This window comes from Netta rufina (genome assembly GCF_964035555.1).
Source record: "Netta rufina genome assembly, chromosome: 7".
Classification (NCBI taxonomy): Eukaryota; Metazoa; Chordata; class Aves; order Anseriformes; family Anatidae; genus Netta; species Netta rufina.
Window position 1 is genome coordinate 20,475,910 of NC_140130.1, and position 23,959 is coordinate 20,499,868.

Genomic DNA, 23,959 nt, shown 5'->3' on the forward strand with positions numbered 1-23,959 from the left:
ATTTACAATTATATATTGTAGTATGTATTTATATTTAAATCTGTGGCCATCTTGGCCAGGGAAGCCTACATCTGTTGTTTAGATAGGGAATACTAAGAGAAGCGATCCTTAATACTGAACTGTGTTTTGTATTGCTTTTATTTATTTGCCTTCCTTTATGTCTTGTTAAAGATAGCTAATCTGCTCTGAGCTCTGTCCTTCCATGTCTAGACCATCACTGGTGGCTACAATTTCTGCTTCGATTAAAACTTTAGCATCTCTGTCATGGTTTCTCCCATGACCTCAGTGTAGGCACCGGTTGTTTCTCACTGGCAGACAGCACTCTACATGTTACCATTTTGTGCTATCATACCTCCCAGGAACAGGGGATCTCTCAGAAGTTTTAAGGAAGGATTAGTTTTCCAGTAAAATCATTGTGAGTGCTTAACTGCCTTCAAATATAGGAGAGACTAGGAAGAAATTTGTTCCCTTTCTGTCCTTTATTTTATTTTATTTTATTTTATTTTATTTTATTTTATTTTATTTTATTTTATTTTATTTTATTTTATTTTATTTTATTTTTTTCAGATAAGTGGATGCAGTGAGAACTGCTGTATCTCTCTGGAACTGTTTCATACTCCAGAATCTATTCCTCTTTTGCAAGTGAAAGCTTATAGTCAGAAGTTCTACTTACAAGCAAACAAAATCCCCAAGCAAACAGACAAAATGAAAACCTTTAAGGATAGAACTCAGGTAAAACAATTTGGAGATGTCTGAGTGTTCAGTAAGTCTGATGCAATTGCTTCAAGTATGAACAGCCCAGTTTATTTTCAGTGAAGGTTGTCTTAATCTCTAAAAGTACTCTGTGCATTGTGTTACACCCATTGAGTATAAACTCAAAGGAGCTCAATGCACTGTTCTGATACCACAAATCTGGCTGATTATCACAAAACCGATTATTGCTAACAGCTGACTGAGCAGTCACGGCAAACAGTAGTCTGACCAGCAAACCCTTAAAATGTCCACTTTCTGACAGTGCACACTGACATCTAAATAAACGTGATGTTGTGACATGGTCAGGTGACACTAAAACATCTTCAACTCCTGGACAGTGCTCACAGGAAGGCTTGAAGTGGCAAAAAGGAAAAAAGAAAAAAAAAAAAAAAAAAAAAAAGGGAAAAAAAAACGTTAGTAAGGCTCAAGAGAGCTCTTCCCTAGGTAATGTTTTTGTTTGCTTGCTTCGTTACTTGGAAAATGTCATGGATAGATTAAGATGAACCCTTCAAAACTCTCTCACTATTCCATCTTTCTTTGAGTGCAGACAAGCTTGCAAAGGTGCTAACTTGCAGGTGAATGCTCTGCTGTTAGCACCCGTGGTCCTGACTGCTGGCCAGCTACTGGTTATAGTGAGGAGCAGGTTCTCAACAAGAGCCTTGAGTCCAAGCCCCACGCAAAAGGCAGCACAAGGTGGGTTACACAGAATGATGTTGGTTCTGTCACGACTCGAGGAAGTTGGGTGCGCTTTGTTATTAAGTTTCAGGGAAAATTGATTGAGAAGCTTACTCATTTGTAAGCGAGCAGGGGAAATTCCTGTGGTGCACACTGAGTGCAGACTGGGGATTCCTGGCGCAATGAGCCCTCATGGCATATATGTTGGTATTACTTTATTGCTGCTGTTGATTGCGAGAAGGGATTAATGACAAAGAGCTGCTTAACAAGTTAACGAACATGAGTAATGTCATCCAATTGTTACATTCTCTTTAATTCCTCGGTTAAACATTTATTTCACTGGAAATTCCCAAGGATAAAATGAGTCACGACAGAACGGACAAAGTTGGGATAAGGCCTCCCCGGGTAACCAGCCCACAGCCCCCTGCCCGCTCCTAGAGGCGGGGAGCGCCGTGAAGCAAGGACTGGGAGCGGTCAGCACCCCGGCGCCAGCCTCGCCTCTCCCTCACGGGCATGCGCGACCGCGGCGCAGGGTGCATGCGCCTCGCGGGCCCCCGTCAGCGCGCCGCGCGTGCGCAGAGCGCCGCACCGGGCAGCGACTAGGGAGGGTGGGAGGGGAGGAGGGCAGAAGGGCGGGCGGGCGGACGGCCGGCGGAGCTTTCGCTGTGCTGTGCCCGGGCAGGGCACGGGTGGCTCCTCCGCCTCGGGGGGCTCCAGCGGCGGCCGAGCACCCCCGGTCACGACCGTGCCGGCGGCTCCCGCCCGGGGCAGTGCCCCAGTTTGCATCCAATCACCGCAGCGCGTGCACCGAGCGGGGCGTAAACAAGCCCCGGGAAACCCCCCTCCGCCCCGCGCCGCTCCGCTCCGCTCCCCGCGCCGCCCCGCAGCCTCCCCCCGCCGCCCCCTCCGGCGAGGCGCGCTCCCGCCGCCCAACCGCCTCACCCGCCCTCCCCGCCCCCCGGCCGCCCGCCCAGCCGGCGCCGCCCGCGCCGCCGCCGCACGCACCCCGCTGCCCGCTCCCCGCTCCCGCAACGCGCCCGCGGGTGGGTGCCGCGGCCTCCGCCCGGGGAAGGTAAGGGGCCCGCCGGGGCGCGGCTGCGGGCGGGGGGGGGACGGCCAGCCGCCGGCCGTCACACCGCTCCCGGCGCCGCCGCTGGGGCGGGGGCCGCCGAGGAAGTTTCTCCTTCGTTAATTAGCCGCTAATGAGGGAGCGGGATGCGGGGCTGCCCGAGGGGCCGGCGGGCGGCGACGGGCGCTCCGGGAGCGAGCAGTAGCAGCCGGGATCCCGCGGGGCGGCCGGTTACATAAGGTGCCGGTGGGGAGGAGAGGGACGAGCCCGCCCAGCCTTCCTCCCCTCGGCAGGTACCGGGCAGCCCGTCCCCATCGCCGCGCCGCCCATCCCGCCCGAGGGGGCGGCAGCTCCCGGCACGTGTTGGAGGGGAGGGGGTGGGGGGGGGGGGGGGTACCGGGCTCGGTGCTCATCGCAAATAAACGTTCCGGCAGAACAAAGTTTAAAGAACTTGATTTTTTCCTCCCTCCCTCCCTCCCTCCCCCCTTATCCTTCATGCGCGCGGTTCGCGTGATGCGATGGGTGGGGTGAATCATCGGTTCCGCGGAACCGAAGCAAGTGAATCACCTCGCCGCGCACACACCGGGGGGCCGGGGGTTGGCCTCGGCTCCCAGGGCACGGGCAGGGCCCGACCCCCCCCGGGCTGTCCGGGGGCAGCGTGAGGGCTGTGGAAGTTCTGCAGCGCTCGGCGGCCGCTTCCTTGGCTCGGTGGTCCGGGGGCAACCTGTTTCTGCATCGGCTGCCTGCCCTTCGTTTTCTCCACGTCCTCAAAGGAAGGATGCTAATGACGAGATTTAAGTAACTGTGCCATTCAAAGTATGTTAATTTAAAGTCAAATTTAACCAAAACAAACAAAACGTTAATGGTATCACACCATATCCATAGCCCAAAACCTGAGACGGATCCCAGGTCCTTTTAATCTGGGATTGGTTTTGCGTAGTTCTGTTAAGCGAAAATAGTTAGTCTCTGGTGCAGTAAATACATAAATACATATTTGGAAATCAAACAGGTTTGTTTAATAAACATGCTAGAGTTGCACCTAGGTAGAGTTGTGCTCCCGATCCTCTTGCCTGTGGCTGTTTTAAATGGGATTAAGGCTGGGTCCTATATATAGTTTTTCTTTCAACTCTGACTTGATTCCAGAGTTGAATTCCATTTTCTACTTTTTGTTTACATGTTTATCTCTCCCTGTACACAGGCAGGACTTTGAATTTTGTAAGATAAATTCCTCTTTTCTTGGTATACCTGCCAGTGCCTAGAAATGAAGTCCCTGTTTATGATGGGGAGGTGGTGCTGGACAAATACAAGCACTCAGTTTTACAATGCAAAAGTATGTGAAGATCTTTGTGCCTCTTACTGGTAAACCATTCTGTCACTTTTGGCATCGGGTATCCTTTATCTGTCTGCCTGTGTTTTGTACCTCTAGCCATTCTCCAAACAGGAATGGAGAAATAAATCAGTCATGGAAAGGATTGATTCTGGTATTTGCTTATATATTACTTCAGCGTTCATTGTGTGGCTCTGAACGCCTCGCAGTCAGAAGATTCTGAAGTTAACCAAGTTAATCCTGCGTGCGGCTGAACAGTTCTCTGAACAGATCCTCTTAGGTACATTGGGTGGTAAAGCCAACAAAAAGCAACAAATCCCATTTCTTAGGTGCATTTAAATCAGTAGTCAGACAGCACCCATCCTTTCTTAGTTAATTTCCTTACAAAGAAGGTAGAAGCATACACTACGTATAATATTATACGTGCCTACAAAGAGACCTCAATTGAAAGCAGTGCAGCAAGTAAAGCTGTAAGTGGACTCACCATTCTGCTTCAGCCTTTTCCCCCTGCTCTCTATGCACCCTGGGCTTGAAAGTAAAAGTGAAAAATGCTAGAGTTCACTTTTAAGCCTGCAGAATGTGCAAAATGAAGTGAGATAAAACGGATTGGTTTAAGGTTGCGTCTGCACAGCGCCATTTTTAGGATTGATAAGCAGCTTACTGTAGGACATGCAGCACAAGTTGGAAAACTGCGGAGGGCAATGCAGATAAAAGTGGAGTGTCTGAACTTTGTATGCTGGCTTTTGTTATGTTGGGATACGTAGGCTTTGTTCTTAACATGGTTAATTTGTGAATAGATATAGTCATGCCCTTTTGTAAATAAAAATGGGGTGATGTTACAATATTTATTTGAAATGGATAGTATTTTGCTCAAAAAATAGTTCACGGTATCAGCTGCTTTGCAGATTCTGTGCAATGAAAGACTGGTGCCTACAGCACCTTTGCAAGTCCTTCTTCTAGCTATCTCAGCTGGAAATGGATGGTTAACATCCCAACAGGAAGAAGATAAATTAGATGCTTTCTTCTTCACAGTTTTTGCTTTAAAAACTCTTTCTAGATAGATGCAGCAGTCTCAAGCAAAGTTTTGAACTACTGGTGTGGAAAGAAATACTGGTGGTGCTGAAAAAGAATCAGTTCTTCAACTTCTTCATTGAAAACTTTGTACCAGGTATACATCCACCTGGCAGTCCTTTGGTCCCTAAATCCTCAGTTAAAAACAGTTGTTGCAGTTTTGTGTAAAGAAAAGTTAAATAAGGTAGTTAATTTCTATTAATAGTCTCAAGTAGGATTCTAAAATATTAAGAAAATTATTAAGTTAAAAAAAAGTTGACACTACAAGTTGTGTCTCTTTCTATCACTTTTGTTATTAGACTTGTAGCCAGTCTATTCTTAAATGTTGGTAAATAGTACCTTAGATATTTCCTAGAGGGATGCTTATTTCCCTGATGGCTGTGTTTTTCATGTTACATTTTTTCCAGTAAATGTAGCGTCATGGAAAGTACCAGCTTGACAGACTTTGAGACTGAAACCCCTCAATGAGCAGAGCAGGTGCAGCACAGGCAGCAAGCTCCACCGTGCAATGGCAAGAGTGTGTGCAGCTAGCTGCATGTGTGCCCTTACCTTCTCTGTCTTAGTTTTGTTGTTTATAAAATAATCGTTGTTGTTTATAAAACAAAACTCTCTGTTACCAAATGCAGGACACTTCTGGAATGAAAGATACATAGTGTTACGTGACCACTATGGTCTCAACAGCTTTCACTATTGGTTCTTACTTGTGAAACAACTAAATTTGACTGGCTACCTAAAGCTGAAACGGTTTATCCCATTATTAATAGCTGAATTCATCTTTGTCTCAGCAGCTTTCCTAACATCTGGCCAAACTGTTCATTTGCTACTGGTCATCAGTCATTTCTTTTCTGTTGTGGAAGAATCTTCTTCCTTTGTTTGTCATTATTTTGTATGGTTAGAGGTTTGGATGAAATAAAATATAAAAATAGCCCACTAATTTGCCATAATGTTAGTAAGAATCCCATTTTCACAAGAGACCTAATAAGGAAAAGAAGAGAAAACTTTCTTTCTCAGAAGAGGTTAAAGATGAGAGTAGAAGTTATTGAAAGGATCTTGACTTTCTTATGATACCTTTATTTTACCAACTGCTACAGCCCTGAGAGGGAGGCTTCACTGGGCTTCCATTTGTTGCAGTCTGTTAGGGTTCAAGATCTGCTTTCCTACATTTAATTGTCACTGGCAGTGGAATTTGCACTAATTGTTTGGTTTACAGAGTGTATGTGGGCACTGGGCAGTGACTGCTGAAGAACCATGTTTAGGTATATACATTTTTGTGTGTATATGTATACAAACACAACGCTAACGCTGCAAATGGGGTGCCTTTGGTGACCCCTTGTGCACAGCTTCAGGACGGGTTCTTCCACAGGCAGGAACACCACTGTGCAGTCACACCACTTCAACTCAAAGCAAATTCTTACCAAAACAAACACTTTCTACACAGTTAATCTCTAACGTAGATGTATCAGGAAATAGTGTTGGGATCTAAATGGTGAAACAGTATTTTTTTCCTGATTCATTGATATGATTCATTCTATGCATATTCTTGATGGCAGCTTTACAAAATTATTTTTTGACAAAGATGCATTGTTTCTGGCAACTTTCTGGCAATTACCGACTTCCTTAGAAAAATCTATGGCTCTGTGCGTATGGATAGCAGACAGCTGAATCAGTGAGTAAAATCTGATACCAGCAGGGAGGGTTGTAGTTTGTAGTTGACATAGAATTTCTTACATCCCTTTTCTTACTTCCATCTTCCCAACCCCACCCTGCACATTTGTTTAGCTCACCTGTTAGAGCTTAGTCTTTGTCCTGCGAGCTCTTGGGGAACACTTTGTCACTGGTGCTGTGTTTGTAACTCCTGCAGCACTTTGGTATTTTGGTTGATTTGGCTTCCAGTCTCTATGGAAATAAGTAATAAACAATAGCTTCCATCTGAGATGTTTTTGCTTAAATCATTAGTGTGTTCCTATCCCAGTCCAACTAAAAACCCAAACAACTTTTTTGCAGTTTGAATAGGCCATTTGTCTGAAAACCACCACTATAAGTAAAATACAAGTTTAAATAGACAACAGTATGAATGAAGGAGAATAACAAATCTAAATTCACTTTTTTTTTTTTTATGACTGTTGTGAAGCTCCTCTGAAGGAGCCCATGAATGCTACCAAGAGCAAACTTAAGCTCTAGGAAAAATAAGACTTCTGTTTTGTTTCAATGTAGTTCAGCAGGAAAAATCTCACAGGAATTCTCAAATGTGATGGTTATGGAAACAGTCCTAGTGATGACCTTCTGCAAGGCACAGATTGGTTGCAATTTACTTACACAATATTTTTATGGTTTCTTCTAGTCCTTCTTAAAAACTAAAACTAAAAATACGATTTGTGATGTTCCAGTGTAGCCAAAATACCTTGTGGTGCCCTAAGTAGAAGCTAGTTGAGCTGCAAATTTGGAATCACACACTTTTCATACCTGAGCTTTACTTCACAAGGGTGTGGAGTTAGAGACTGCTTGCACTGAGTATAGACAGATGAAATTGCTGCAGCTGACTGTTTCCATGAGGAACCAAGTGGTATGGTTATGAGTTGATGACAGGGAAGCAATGTATCTTCAACTTGTAATTAGTAGGGTGATTTCACATTGGCCCTATATCACAGTATAAGGAATATATGGATTTACAACATAGGGTTACCTGGTACATTTATATAAATTTCTCTTTGCAGGGGTCGTTGAAAGTGTTACTGTTCATAGATTACTTTTTAGAGCTAGTGTAATTGTTGTGTAGCAGTTTGTCAGTACTAACAGATTCCATTTCACCAGTCAAACAAAAAAATAACCAACTGAGTTTGCAACAACTGTGAACTGGTAGATGTATGGTCACAGGGGTGAATTTATGACTTTTTATGAGACAGCGCAGAAGTAGAATATACAAGATTTTTCTTTAGAACTATAAAATGGAACGTTTTAATATGCACTAACATTTGCATTTCTTTAAGTTTATACCATCATATAAGAAATCAATGCGTTTTAGTATGCACTCATACAGATAGTGTGAAAGTATGACAGCACACTTGGATTAATTCTTATTTTCATCTACCTAAAGACATTTCATTTTTGCTTTCATTCATTTAAATGTGGAGTTTATTCACAGAAGTAAGAGCTCTTTTATTTCTTTTTTGTTTGAAAAACAGTTAAAAGAGAAGAACATAGGCTGTAATATGTATTCTGCCCCAGCTGTTTTGTAGCTTTCACTGAGTGTCCTAACATATGAAAAAGCTGCTGTTGTGGAGCAGACTCAGTTTTAGTCTTGGCTTTCTCCTAATCACTACATTTTTCACACTTTGTGAATTTGCGATGCAGAAAGGAAGTACCTGAAGATTTAAAGTATTTCTAAGGTCGTAATTTCTATTTTGGCTTTGTCAGTACGGTGATAGCACTTACTGGCCTTGATCAATAGCAAGGTTTGAGTACTAAAAGAAGCTCTCCAAATGTTAACATTAAGTCTCCTTAGCAGTTGCTGACATAGTAATACAATGTAATACCGATGACATGACCTATAAAAGGCTATTAATTTCCTGATTCTATGAAGCTCTATGTAGAGGCACTGGAGTTCCTTTCAACAGCAGGAGACTTCCATTGTGCTTCCTAGTTCTGGTTCTTCTTTTTAGCGATACTGGTAAAATACCATCACCTAATTAATTTAGTTTGGATTTGAAGGGTTTGTTAGGTTATTACAGTATGTGTTCAGAGTCACTCAGAGAAATCAACACGTGCCTTTGGGATGTAAAATGTGTCAGGATTATCTATTTATTTAAGTTTCTTAAATACAATTTTTCAGATGACTTTTTGTATTGTATTGTATCTATTAGAATCTTTATGTACTACCAACGCACGTTACAATAATAGAATCCAAACATTAAATACTCTGAAGACAGATTTCAGTGCTAGTTACTACTTATCAGATCGGACAGATAAATTCACTCTGCCACAGAAAAAGTAGTTGATCTTGAGATAAAGGAAAAAAAGTCTTGAGGTCTTGAGTCATTTTTAGAGAAGGCATCACCACTAATTAAAGGAAGTGCAATTATATTTATCTCTTCCTTCAAGAAGAAGAATAGAATATATAAGAAAACAAGCTCTTGATTAATTTTATACTGAAAACACTTTTCTTTTTTTTTTTTTTTTTTTTTTTCAGATGGAACATCATCTTTTAAATAGCCAATGTGTGGATTGAATGAAGTTAAAGATGTTTCTTTCTTTCATGGTTTTATAAAATCATTATTTACTTTTTTGAAGAATCATGAGTAGTAGCTGCAGAGACAAAAGATCCTTTGTATGTTATAAGTGATATTTTGACTAAGTGCTCTTGGTTGATTCTGGCTGTGGAATTTCCCTGCTTACAAAGTGATTTTGAAGGGCTGCTTAATCAAACCAATATTTTTCATCTTTCTATCACAACGCTTTTGATATATTGCAGATAAAGTAAATTTTCATGCTTTCATTCCACATACTTACCAAAATTTGCAACTGTTTTGTGTGGACAGTGATCACAGAATGCAAATGGATTTGTTTTAAATAAAGTACTCAGTGACAGTTGGTGCCTCACACAGGCAAGTGTTTAAAGTCTACTATTGATATGTAATTATTTTGTATTCACTGCTGAAAATTTGGAACATAAATGTGTTTGGGATTGGTCTACAATTCAAAATTTCCATTAATTGCAGAGGAGCTTTTCTGGTGAATTCAGTGTGAAGCTGGAGGAAACCAGTGACAAACATAATAGAGGAGCTTTTCTGTAACACCTGGCTTCTCAAGTTATAATAGCTCTTGCTAGATCAACTAGTACAATAGGGAAACACAAATGATTGGGCATATAAGCCCTTTGGGTCTGAAACAACAGCAGCTGACTTTGAACTAATGGTGCAGTTTCAGAAGATGTCTACTGTCACTGCTACTGAAAGAGGGAAATGCTATCTCAGATATTGAGCCCTGCCAGTCATTGAACCCTCAGACTGATTAAGTTTAACTTAACTAGCAAGAAACTAATACAAATGAACTTACAGATGGATCCCTTTTTTGGTATAACTGTCCAATAGATCAGCTCCACTATTCAGGTAATCGTAGATTTAGGACAAGTTGGAAATAGTTGCTTTGAGTTTATTGTAATTATGCCAATCAAACAGACGATTTTGAGGGAAAAGTATGTTTATCACCTATAAAACAAAGGGAAGTAGAGGGAGAAATCATGAGGTAGTTCTCCATCATGGACAGAAAGAATGTAGAGGTGGTTACTGTAAGAACACAGAAAGCTCTAGTTGGAGGTGAAATGTGGGAAAAGTGTCATTGTACTCTATGGGCACAATGACACTAAGTCTGTAATTGGTGCTGTCTGGAAGGTCTGTGAGTCCTAGTTTCCAGGTTTGACTTGGTGTGATGAGATCTGAGAAGTGAGAGGTGGAATTTTCTGATGAAAACTATTCTTACTGAATTCATTCCAGCATCTGGGGTTCTTGATAATGTGTATTTACATTGATGGAAGAGCTGCGTAAATAGAGCAGTGTATATTGTGAAAGCAGTTCTTCCATATTTCACTAAGGTAATCTCTGGGCTTCCTTTCTTGTATACTTACTAAATTGCTGCCTTGGAAATGGGTTTGGGTTAGAGGGATGTGAAGCAAGGAGGAAGTTAGATGTTCTCTGAATCCAGACCACTAGGTGCAGACAGACTCCGCGCCTCTGACTTTTTTCCTGGTGGTGGAGAATCCTTCCCACCACCCCCATCTGCCTGTTCCATATGGGGGCTCTCAGGCACCTCTGACATATAAAGAACACTTGCAAAGACCTGGCCCAGAATTGCTGATAAACCACATCGCGTGGAGCCATACCAACTCAGCAGCAGAATTTCTGTATTTTGGGTATGTCAGGGTGTTAGGTGGAAAAATGAGACAGTTCTAATGTAACTATTTTAAGGCTGAAGGACTAAAATAGTAGGATGTTTCATAGTTTAGGCTATTGGTGTGACCATAATTCATCCATGAGTATTATAATACTCATAAATTCTGTTCTTTAAAGGCTTTCTACCCAGCATCTTATTCACAGCACAGGTGTAAAGTATGTGAGGAATGAATAATTACGATTTGAGAGATTGGTTTTGCCTAAAGGTTGTCTATGTAGACAAAGTAGCATAACAGCCAAATTGGGTTCAGGGAGAGGTGCTAGTCATGCAGGTATATGTTTCCGTAAAGAACTTGGGTGTGCTGTTTGGAGATACAGAGGTCCTATTTTATTCCTTCAACTAACTGTGTGTTAGGGCACATATATGTGATTTTAAGCAGCTGTAAGCTCCCGCTGCCTGAGCTTGAAGCCACGGGGCAGCTACGCAACAGCGGTCAGCACGGTGCCCAGGCCAAGCACCCGCGTGGTGGCTCAGTGCCATGGTAACACCCGCACAGGCCTTCCCTCAGCTTACTGCACCACACAGCCTTGTCCAGCTGGGAGTGGGGGGGGCAGCTTTCAGGCTTCCTTGTTGATAAAACAAACAAGATTCATGCACAAAACTTTATCAGGAGAAACTAACTGTTGCTTCTAGAGCTGTGACAGCGATCTCATGGATGAGTTCTGAACGTGGTATTTGTGGGAAGAGATAGGCAGATTGGAGTAAAGAACTAATGATATAACTGTGATAAAAATCCACAATGCTGAAAGCTGGACGATGCAGGGCCTTCCTGTTGTCCCTCAAGAAGTGGGGTGGCATTGCTTACTGGAGTGGCTGAGACTTGCCTTGTTCACAGAGATGAGCCTATGCATTCCTTGCAGGTGACGACTAGAAGTTGATTCCTGTGTTTTTCTACCATTGAGAAAAGCATAAACATTGCTGAGCATCCTGAACAGGGGGATGTCTCAGGAGCCTGTGCTATAGGAGCATTTGGTAATTCAAGCTAGGTCAGACTGCTTATTGCAGTACTGCTCTAAAAGTGAGTGATAAAATACTGGCATTAATGATTGAAAGTATTCAAATATTTGACAGGAGTGTTACAGGAACTGTTAAATTGCTTCCCATGTTAGTGTAGCTGCTAAACTATAGTAACTTTTCTTTTAATAACTCAATTCTATTTATCTTGTGGGCTGCACAGGTTTTAAGTAGGGGCTAAAAAGCCTGGTACTCCATCATTGCTCATTTTATGATGTTAACATGAGCAACGCTCGCTTGGAAGTCACCAGCTCTGCATGCATCATTCCCTGGAGCTATACCAAATACACGGATGCAGTGATTCCTTATAAGCTATATAGCTGAATAGTGCAAGGATACCCAACTGCTGAATGCACAGTTGCTGTTCTTTTTCTACCATGTACCAAAATCAGTCAGTCTAGTATAGCCAGAACCAGAGCAGAGCAGGAGCCCAAAAACATTTTTGAGTGCTACTAATGTAGAGAGAAATCTCTGTTACAGAATAGTTGCTTTAGAAGCTTGTACTTTCCTCTGGACCATGCACAGATGCAGGAGGAGATTTTTAGGCTGTTCTCCTTCTCAAGGAGAAAGGCAGTAGATCAGATCTTTGCAGAATACCAGTTTAAAGTATCTTCATAGTTAGGAGGTCCCCACAGGAATGAACTGCATTGCAATGAGTACTTTGTAATTATTTGCACCAGAGGCCACTGGGCTTAATGACTAAGAGTCTTTTTCAAAGGTGTTTTCCTGTAAGCAAGTAAATGATAAATATTTTAAATCTGGAGAGCTGGAATTGCAGTCTGTGTAAATGTATGTTTACCATTTTTTAATTTTTTTTTTTTAAGTCTTAAACTTGCACTTTTCTTTGTAAGACTTCTATTTCTGAGTTAGCAAGGTTTCATATTCAGGGTTTTACTATTTATTTATTTATTTATTTATTTATTTATTTATTTATTTATTTTAATGTACCTGCTTATCTCACAAATGCAAGGGACCAACCAACCAAAACAACAGGTAGAAGATACATTTCAGAATGAGAAGAAACTTGAGTAAACTAAAAAGAAGTCGCAGAAGGGTTGTGGAGCAGAATCTAGAGTACAAGTTCTGGTATGAAATTCTAAATATTTTCCTTGGAATTCAGGTCCCTGCTCTGAAAGGCAGACCTCACTGGATATGGAGTATAGCATGTAAAATAGTTCCACTGAGTCTGTGCTGGCCAGGCAATTATTAATTCTTACTAGGAAAACTAAGTTTAAATGTGTTTAGACTACCATAGTTCCTTTTCTTCTGTATAGGTTATCCACCATGATATTTTTCATGCTTTATCTAAAGGTTGAAGCATCTTATAGGTAAGAACAATTTTATGTATAAAATTTGTCTATGAAGATGGAACAACTTTATAGTACTAGATTCTTTTTGCCACTTGCATGATTTTTTTTGGACAGATGAGACTTTTCAAGAATAGTATATCTAGTGTAATTTGTCAGTAATTTATAAGGGTATGACAGGGTCCCTTGTAACACTTGGATGTTTAAATTTTAAATGACCTTTTATCTTCCTTTATGGTGGGCAGTATTCAAAAAGTATATAGAAAGTAAAGCAACATATACCCCTGTAGCCCAGCAAAAGATAGCTTTTGGATACAAGGGAGAGCTATGTATTGCATTTGCATAACATGTTGGTCTCAGTGTAGGTTAGATATGTGCTCAGCGTTATGGTTTTCTGTGAAAATACCATTCCCCATTTGTTCTGTATTAAACCCTTCTCCATTTATATTTTTATGCTCTTTGAAAATAAACATATAAAAGATGTGTTGTTTTAACAACTGATAAAAGCAAACTAGCTAGGGTACGGAATGGTCCAAGATCAGCTTTCCATAAGAGTTCTTTCTGAAAGAAGAGAGATGGACTTGAGTGAATGTCTCTTATTTATTTTGCAAATAATCATAGAATGGTTTGGGTTGGAAGTAAGAAGTAATAGATGCTTGGGAATCCTAAGAAGTCAGGATTCCTGTCCTTCAGGCTTCAGTACAAGAAATAGCATTGCGTTCAGGTGTAATCTTTAATTCCCTATAAGAGATGGTTAGCTTGCAACAAGAAGTAGATTACACTTGCTCTGCAGTACACTTCAGTTACTGTCAACATATCCTTGTTCTACCCAGAAACTGGCAAGTTAGAGCAGTGCTTGCAGTCTTATTACTTGGTGAAGAAGGTAGCTTTCTGCCTACCTACTTAACTTCATGTACAAGCACTTGTTAGGAGATCATTGGCATTAGTGAGGCATACAGATGTGATTCAGTGGTTTGCGCAACTCATGTCCAAACTGAGTATTCTGAATTCAACCTTCCAGAGGGGTTTTTTTGTTTGCTTGGTTTTGGTATTTTTTGTTGTTGTTGTTTGGTTTGTTTGTGTTTTGTTTGTTTGTTTGTTTTTAACTAAAAAGGACAATCAATGTGCATAGCATTTTGAGTGTGTGACACAGTAACACAGTGTTTATTTCAAGAGTCAAAAGTCACAGATTCCAGTCCCCCAAGAAGTCAGTCAACAATAGAGAAAATTGCTTGTGACAATTTCTAATTTATGGCCCTTAAATTTTGATTTCTATTTTATACATATTTTCTGTATAAAAACCTACCGTTATGTTTGGGGATTTTTCTTGCCTTTGATATAGTGCAGCCTTTTGATGCTAGGTGTGTGGACATTAAGAATATCTGGTAATGTAAATGGAGCTTTATGATTGATGCAGTAAACAAATGTTCTGTCTTGGGTTTTGTTTCATCTTTAGTACGTGATGTTTGTAAATGGTATATTCATCTTGCTGAAGATCACCACAGTACTAATTACACCACGTGTCCTACGCCAGATCTTGGGGTTTATGTTGCTATATAATGTCAAATGTGAAATTGGTTAACAAACAACTTATAATGAAATGATAAACAAGAAGAAAGTCAAAGTATTTTTCTGGAAAGCAAAAGTGTAAATAAATTATGGTAGTCATTTTTAGGCTAAAAAAAATCTATAAACAGCTGTCTTATTCTCAAGACATGTTTTTCAAAAAAAGCTAACATTATCTGATGCAGGAATTCAAACACTGCATCTTCCGTTAATATTTAAAATGAAAGAGGTAATGATGAAACAGTGTTAAACATTTTACCGATTATTGTGAACCTGTGGCTGAATTATTTTGAACATATTTTAAGCAGTTTGTCCCACTGAAGTTACTCAAGACTTGAATTAATTAAAAAAAATAAGGACTTAGGTTTGTCTTGGACACACATTTGTACTTAGGTCAGTAAGTGTTCTGTTTCATTCCTTTTTCTGTAGAAAATAAACTGTGTGTATAGTGTGCATTGCATGATAACTGGAAAAGTATTTTATGCTCAACTTTTTCAAAATAGATTGTTTATTTTCTTGTGCAGGAGTCTCTTAGATGTTTTGCCTAAATGGCTTATGTTTCCACCTACTCATGTCTAACATAATGTATTCCTTTCATAGAGAAATGAGATCTGAAGGATCATATTTGGCAGTTGTCTCTAGTGAAACTGAATTTTTTGCTGGAATCTCCTAAGAGTTTTGCAGGTTTACTAACAGTGCTGTTTTGGGAATAGAGCAAAAAGGTGCCTGTTATTTTTGTTGACGTGGAAGCTGTAGATGTAAGCAGTCTAGCATTCCTCATGTGAGCAGTTTCCATAACAGTCTTTGAATCTTGCATGAAAACCTTATTCTTGCCTCATCTCTGCTCATGCCGTTAGTGAAATGAATCACTGACTCCATCGTGAAGTAAAGAGTTCATGTGGATGCTTATAAAGTACTGAAATACTGAAGACAGAGTAGGAGGTATTTACAATATGTAACCATCCCATGCTTGGAAAGGTGCAAGGCAGGAACTAGAAAAAAGAATGGAAATGTGGTATTTATATGAATATTTTCTGCATGTGCAGTGGTCATCACAACTTAGCCATACAGTCAAAATAATGTGACATTAAAATGCAGTCTTTGCGGCTTCAAGATTAAGAGATTTAATAGAGCCGTAGACCAGAGGATCACTGCAGTTCTTACTAGTGTCCACATGCTTCCAGCACATTTTATATTAGATCATTTAATGTTGGAATTTTCTCACTTTGGAATTCTTATAGTAGTTAGAAGGAATGATGCTTTGTACGCCCAGAGTTATTAATGCACTGTGGACACTGGTGGTATCATTTACTTCACATCTTTCCTCATAATTGTTGAGAGATTGTGATACCTGTGCATGTGTGGCATAAGATCAGGCAACTCCAGTTTACAAGTATACTCCTAACCATACTGCAAAAAGTGCAATGATAAAGATGTTATCTTTAAACCTAGCTGCAGAGTATAATAAGTATGTATGCTTGAATCTGTAATAGCATTCTTCTATTTGGCACCAAAAGTATTTTCAGTTAATTACAAATATAAAGTGAGACAGTATTTCTGCTTCAGCTATTGTTTATTTTAACTGCTGCTTTGGAAATGAGCCTAACTGTGCATTTTTATTTCCTTTTTAATAATGAATGTGTAGCTGTAAAGCAGTCTATCAGTACTTGATATGTATTACCCAACAACTTCTTCATCACAGCAGTGGTAAAAGTACATTTAATTACATCATAGAGACATAAGAATAACTTGTTTCAGGAAGTCATGAAGGCACTGTGTAGGATTAGGCTGTGTAAACAGCAATATTCACATTCATGAGATGTTTGTTAATAAGAAAAAGAAAGATGAGTTGATGGGTCTGATTCTTTGTCATCTTAAGTGGTCATTACTCTTGCTTAAAACAGAATGCAAAAATGCAATCAAAGCACAATGTTCTGTTTCATTTTCATTTTGCAAGTGTATAAAATTATATATATGAATGCACAAACTGGATAAGGTACTGGATAAGGTATGAAATTCCCAGCTTTTTATCTTCAACTGTTTTACTTTGTAAAATATCACATACTTGTTTCCACATATTGAAAAAAAAATTGAGACTTAGCTTTTAATTCCTTAGTGGTACTGTTCTAAAAGTAACTGCAGATATCTTGGTTATTTTCAGGATTTAGTAGTATCAATAGCAATATGAGGCGATGTGTAGGCTTAGTGTTCAATATGACTTTTATGCAAAATAAAATTTCTCACCTCAGAGATTACATGCATGGTTTAAATCCATGTCAAATGAATGTTCAGAAGAAGAATGGTGTTGTGATTAACACGTTGTATTGGAATTTGAGAGTTGGAAGTTTAATTCGTAGGCAGTCATATCTGACTGTGTGGCTGACACCAGAAATTTCTTAGGAAACCACATAGAAGTATTTTGCTCTTTGTGGAAAACAGGCTCAAGAAGGCATCCTTTTCTTCATACAGTCTAAATTGCAGGCTCCTTAGAACAAATGGACTCTCAACTTAGAACAAATGGAAGCGTAAGTTTCCACTGCATCTGAAGGAATACATTTGCTGAATGGATATATTGGTACCAAGCGTGATTGAGATGGGTTTGTTAAATTGCATTAAAAATAGTGTCAGGTATTACAGTGAATGGTGCCTGGCTTGTTCTGGATCCTCGTGTGAGTAGGTTGTGCTCATGGATGTTCCTTGTGTTCACTTCCATAGTTACTGGAGCTAGATAGATCAACAAGTAGATCTGTTTTTTCCTTCCCAACATTTGTTTTATTTTGATCAGCTTTTTTATCAGGACTATGTACTTTTACTGTTATGCAGTGTTCTAGGGAGCTTATGCTAATGGTAAATCTGTCTTTAAATTGTTTAGCATATACAGTGGGAGTTTAATAATTTAAAGTTTCTAGACATATCGTGGACCTCATCTACTTTTTTTTTCTTCCTCATCAGGTGGTCTGTAGCAGACATTCACCACCTACAAGTATTTGGGGAGTACAAAAAAAAAGTCTCTGCTCCACTTTAGCATAGAAAGTAGGCACTCAAAGAGGTCAGCAGAGCTCTGAGTTGTAATAAGCCTACTATTGGCAGCAGGGCTGTTCCTAGTTACTTGTTTTCTGATGTTACTTCTCAGGGAACAGCTGATACTTCCAAATGCTTTTAAGTGTCTCTGGCCCTGGATCACATTTAGTAGCCTGTAATGAGTACGTGACTATTGCTGAAGTGATACCATTGGTACACTTGTTTACAAATACACTGATAGAGCATTCCTGCCATTAACAAATGTACAGATTTCTTTACATTTGGAGTCTGGGATAAACTCTACTGAGCTTAGAATGATTGATTTCTGAGCTCATTGCCACATCCATTATTGGGTATTTTACTGTAAATTAATTATTTGGTACTTTTAGCCTCCACTGTGTTTTAACATAATTTTTATCTGCAAATTGTTTTAAGTGTTTGTCAAGATGAACAGGACACAGACAGCTACATTTTGTGTGCTGAATACTAATACCTTGGTTTTGCCCTTCATGATTGTCATCAAGGTATAGGTTCTTCTGAAGTAAAATTCTCCTGTGCAATCTGCAAATGTCAGTTTATTATTGAATATTTTCAGAATGAAGTGCCTGGTAAAATGATGTCCTGACAGCTCAGTGTAAGATATAATGAGAAGCATCTACACGTAGATGTAGACATAGATATTCTGTTAATTAATTGTGGAAGACAGGAATGCCTGCAGTTTTTATTTTAGTGGGGGTTAGGAGAATTTTGTATTCAGAAATTTGTTTTAACAAAATATTTTAAAAATTCTACACCCAAAATAAGTATTATTTTCAGAAGCTCAGAGGTGGAATAAGCTTCCTGTTTCCATCTTTAAGCATAAATTGTTCTGCAGTCTCAAGGCCAGAGTAGCTCGCAGAATCACAGACGGCTTGGAGGGACCTCAGGAATATGTCTGGCCCTTCACCTCTGTTCAAAGCAGGGACAGACCTGGTTGCTCAGGGCCTTGTCAGGAGTGCTGTGACATTTTGAAAATCTCCAAGCGTGGAGACTCCACAGCCTCAGTGGGCAAACGATTCCAGTGTTTGTCCACCCTCACAGTCGGGGGTGGGGGGTGGGGGGGGAATTTAAAAAAAAAAAAAAAGGTTTAAGTGGGATCTTCCATGTTTCAGTTTGTGCCCACTGCCTCCTGTTCTGTCACTGGACAATACTGAGAAGTCTCGTGCTCCATCTTATTTACTTCTCCCCTCATTTATACACATCGATGGGATCCCTCCTGAGCAAGGCTAACCAATCTCAGTTCTCTCAGCCCCTCCTCATATGACAGGAGGGGCTCCAATCCCTTAATCATGTCACTGGCTCTTCAGGCACTTTGTAAGATGAAAGCCATAAACAGAGGGAGAAAACAATGTGGTGGAATAGCAGTTAACTTTCACTCCTTACTGTCAATATGTGTGTCCTGCCTGGTTATTGTTACCAAGTTTTGTGGCTTTGCAGAAGAAACATTTGTGAAAGAAGTAGATGGGACCTTCATCATTTTGTGGCTGTACAATATAAACTCCTTACAGTATTCTTGTAAGTGGTCAGAAGTTTATTATTCTTCAGGCACTAAGTAGCATTTAAATTGGGTCCTGTTTCCATCAATGCCAGTGGTTTGAACAGTAGTGTCATTGATAGGTCATGTAGGGATGCTTATTCCAAAATTTAATAATGTTGCCCTTATTACCAAGTAAAAACTGTGTCTCCAAAGTTTCGGACAGGTGGTTCTAGTCTCAACAAACTATGGAGCTGCTGATCTCTTTCATTAAAATAAGTGACCATATGTAATTTATCTAGTGCAAAACAATACAATTTCAATTTATCTTCTTTATAATGCTCTTTGTCATTAAACTTCCCATTAATTGTACCCAAAATTGTAGACTTCAGAAATCTTACTGAATCTCCTTGTACTAAAATTCCTATTTATTAGGAAGTGGTTTTGTTACTTCATCTTGAGGGTTTTCAACTGTTCTTGCCTTTATTTATTATTCACTGATATTAAAAATGGGGTGGAGATGAGGAGGAATTGTTTCTCTTGTACAAACGAGGAGACCAACAGATGCAATGAATAAATTTGTAGAACAGATTTAAAACATACTGGATAAAAGTGCAAATTGGCTGTCTCTGTTTGAAGGTACCTCTTCTTGATGTATTTTGTAACAATGATTTCTCTCACAATTTTGGTAAGTTGCTGCTTAGTAGAAGGCATACCCCAAGCATACATATTTTAGCTCCTGACTGATGGAGGGCTATGATGGCAGTAGCATTTCTGACAAGTTTAAAAGACACAAGGATAAAACGCGAGACAGCATTCCAGATTTCTCAGCAGGAAAATGTAAATCTCCTTAATATTATTCCTACTGAGCTGTGGCAACTAAGGTCTTGTATTTAAATGTGAATTATTAAATAGACAGCATGATGATGATAGGAGCAGGATATGTGTTATATGTATCAACAAGTTCGCATAAGCCTGCTACCTTGTCAAAAATTCATATTCCCATCTATGCATTTGTGATAAAGGCAAATCATTTTAAGAGTATTATGTGTTTTATTCATAAAAGCCCACCAAGGATATTAGATTAGGAAATGGAGTGAGATTTGCTTTGCAAATAGAAAGGTGAAAACTTCTAGCTTTAGGCCTACAGAAGCTAAACTTACCACAGCACTGAACAGTCGCATCTAAAAAACTGAGCAAATTATAAACAGGTTGTAGTAACTTAGAAGGGTCAGGTATTGTATGATATCTTCAGCATAGTTTATATGAAATATAAATATAGTTCACTTGCCATTTAAGTATAGATACTTCTGCAGTGAATGCAGTGAAGCTTTCTGCATGCACAATGCTAAATAACAGCTTTTTGAAGAGGAGATGAGGATCTCTCTTTCTAAATAGAAATCAACAATCTTAGTAGAATGATCTTAGTTTGAGCATTTGTCAGACTTCATCAGTGTGTCATTAGATATTCATGAACCAAAACAGACATTATTGTATTTTATTCAAACAAATGTATCTCTAGAAGGGCCTTGACTGTGCGAGTGTGCTTATAAGCACAGATTTTATTTTTTTTTTTTACTCAAAAGCATGTAATTTCCTGTAGTATTACCTGCATTTCTTACCGTAACTTTCTTCCTATAGAAGTAGTTCATGATCCTGCCTAGCTGATGAGATCAGACAAGTTAGTAATTGGAGAATGAACTCCTGCAGACAGTACAGCTTTTTGAAAGCAGCATTATGTATACTCTTTGTATTCTGGGAGGGACTCGGTCTTGCTCTGTCCAGAGCCTAAAAAGAGAGTCCAAAACTGCCACAGCCTGCTCAGCCAAAAGCCACGTGGTCTCGTTAGCACCCCGCTGAGCCCAGACTTCTAAGCATCACAGAGAGGCAGCTTAAGATGCAGGGGTAGTAAATATAGGCTCCAGCTCCAAGTTGATTTTATGCTTAGTCTGATTAAATGCACATCAACCCAGAATATGCTGTTTACATGTAGGCAGAGTCTGAAGGCCATGATTTTGTAATCATAAAACAAAATAATAATAAAAAAAAAATGCATATCTCAGAATTGTTTTATAATTTTTTTTCAAAAACTCAGGTGATGATAATGTCAAACACTGCTTATGCAAACTTTTATGATTTATTGCAGTCGTGGGAATAAAGTTGGGAAACTAGCACTGTTAACTTCCTAAGCTAATATGACTTCAGAACTGGCATATGGTGCCAAGTTAGGGGCTGAGGAGCGATTGTTCACTTGAGAATAGCTTCTGGCTAGAATCCTGAGCTTGTCTTACCCTAAAACTGGTACATTATTCAAATTAGGATTCAATTAAAAGTATCGGTTTTGCTTAATCTTTTGCCATCAGAATATTGGATACAAATTATTAATATTTCAAGACAATGCTTTCAGTAAAATGTTATCTGGAGTGATTCTCATTTATTAATGCTAACTTTTACAAATATCCAAAACAAATGAAGTTTCTATTTTTGCTTAAGCTTAGGGAAATGCACAGATAATGCCTTTAGCTAACTCAGTAGGCCAACTTCAGGTATGACTGTAGCCATATGATCGGATGGACTGGATCACATGGAAAATGCTGCTGCACAGAGTTTGGCTCAATATGTAAGCTAAACTGCTGTTTAAAAATGCCATATGAGGATGTGAAGCTAAGACGCAAGTATCTTGGTTGGCTCCCTATTTTCTCATAATTTATCCAGAAAAAGCACTCTCTATTTTAGGAAATTAAAAATGAAATTCACAAGTATCTATATTAGGTTTCCTCAAGTTAAGACTACTGTTTTAATTGGCAAACAAAATAATGATACCCATGAACAAGTGACTCTTCCCATGTACTGCAAATGAAATGGAGTTCATCCAACATTGTGTTATTAAGTTAAAGGTTTTATTCTTGAGAGGCCTAGAAATACAACTCCTGTTGAAAATCAATTGAAGTAGGGTACTTAACTTACTTAACAAACCGTAGGACATTTTAAATATCATTAATTTGTCTTGTGAAAGATAAGGAAATTTTGTTGCTACTTCTCTATTTGCTTTTGAGCCTCTTTTCTAGTTCTGCCATAACTGGCATGAGTGGCTTTCTTGAGGGTTGGTTTTGCTGAGCTTATTGGAGTTTTAAATTTGTTTTGACTTAAGATCTAGTAGCAAGTCTTGTTTTTAATTTGCAGTGCAAGTTGATTGCATAATTGTGAAGCTGTTTGACATGTGTGATACAATTTGATTTGCATTCCTGCCAGCTTTCAACTGTAAGAAACAAAATCTGTTAGTAACAATTTTAGCAGGAGCCATTGGAGGGTTCTTACAGTTTGTTTTCCATCTCCCAGAGACTAAAAGATGACACTCTTTTAAAGCTATTTGAACACTGCATGTTATTGTTTAGTTGAGCTGTGTGATATGTTGATGTGAGTGGCTTTGATATTTTCAGGGAAAAAATACTGAAAACTATATAGTATATGTATAGATAGTAAACATGCAGTATAGCATGGGAGAAATGTGATGCTGATGGAAACAAGGATTAAAAAAAGTTACTGAAATATAGCAAATAGACATCAGGAAGTCCTGTGGAAAAGCATAGATTTTGCTGAGAACTGATTAGAAGACTTGGAACATACAGTTACACTGATAGAGAGCTCCTTTGTCACTGGAAGGATACGTGTAGGGAGTTGACAAAGAATTCTCCACATGACCAGATCCTGGAAATCTGTGGAGGAGGCACAGTCTTGCTGGTGCAGACAGCAGCTATATTCAGGTTGGCCTATGCATGTTGCAGTGCTTGAGTTTTTCTGATAGCATGTCTCTGATTGCCACTGATCTGTTTATTCATTTATTTATTTGCCCATTGTACAGTAACAGGGGGGCTTGAGATAGCTTTAATTCCTGAGTACATTTTCTTGGGGAAGTCACAGAATAAGCAGTTGATAGTGTTGCAGAGAGCAGAGTAAAAAGAAACTGAACTGGCTGAAGCATATAATCGGATAGCAATACAGGTAAAGTAGTTAAAAGTATCTGAGATTATACAATAGCAGCAATGGCAACACAGACTGATGGCCATGAGTTCAAAGAAAGACTGACAAACTATGCAGCAGAAGTGAAATAAGTGGCCAATAGCAGAGACCAAAAAAATGACACAAGACCTTTGTGGTACATGGAGAGCAGCTGAATTAAAACTGGGTCATTTCAAATTATGTGTTGTCTTTAAGCCATTACCAAAGTGTGTGACCTTTACTTGTCCCAGGTATTTACACAGAATTGCTATGAATTTATGTGAAACATGGGACTATAAAGCACTGCTTTGGTCATTCTCTGTGGTTCCCCACAATCACAGGCAACTGTGAAATAATGCCTACTTCGCCTCAGTCTACAGAGCCACAAGCCACAAAACATTTTTTCAATACCCTGAAAGAAACTGAAGGTGATGTAGAGGAGATCAAAACCAAGTGAAACTACAGTGTCCCATAAGGAAAAAATAGGAGAGGTTAAAGATACTGCCAGTGTTTTAGTTCCCAACAGTTCCTAACCCCATCTCAGACCCCTGTTCTGATACTGAGCACACAAGCAAGTGGATGCAGAGAAACCTCTTGGTTGCACACCTTGTGTCCGTCCTGCTGTTGCATCACTCCCTGTGAGCAATCTCTGATGGTTCAAAGACAAACTCACCTCTCCACCTTGTCACCAAAAGTCA

The 23,959-nt window shown here is 39.6% G+C and overlaps 1 protein-coding gene across 1 annotated transcript in view; it reads left to right on the forward strand.

Annotated features, from left to right (window-relative positions):
• The first annotated feature begins 2,408 nt into the window (after positions 1–2,408).
• The window catches only part of PCGF5 (polycomb group ring finger 5), a 57,868-nt gene continuing 36,317 nt past the window's right edge, over positions 2,409–23,959 (forward strand). Inside the window, exon 1 of the mRNA XM_084289795.1 lies at positions 2,409–2,500. The gene's annotated coding sequence lies outside the window, so the exon portion shown is untranslated. The remainder of the gene's footprint in view (positions 2,501–23,959) is intronic.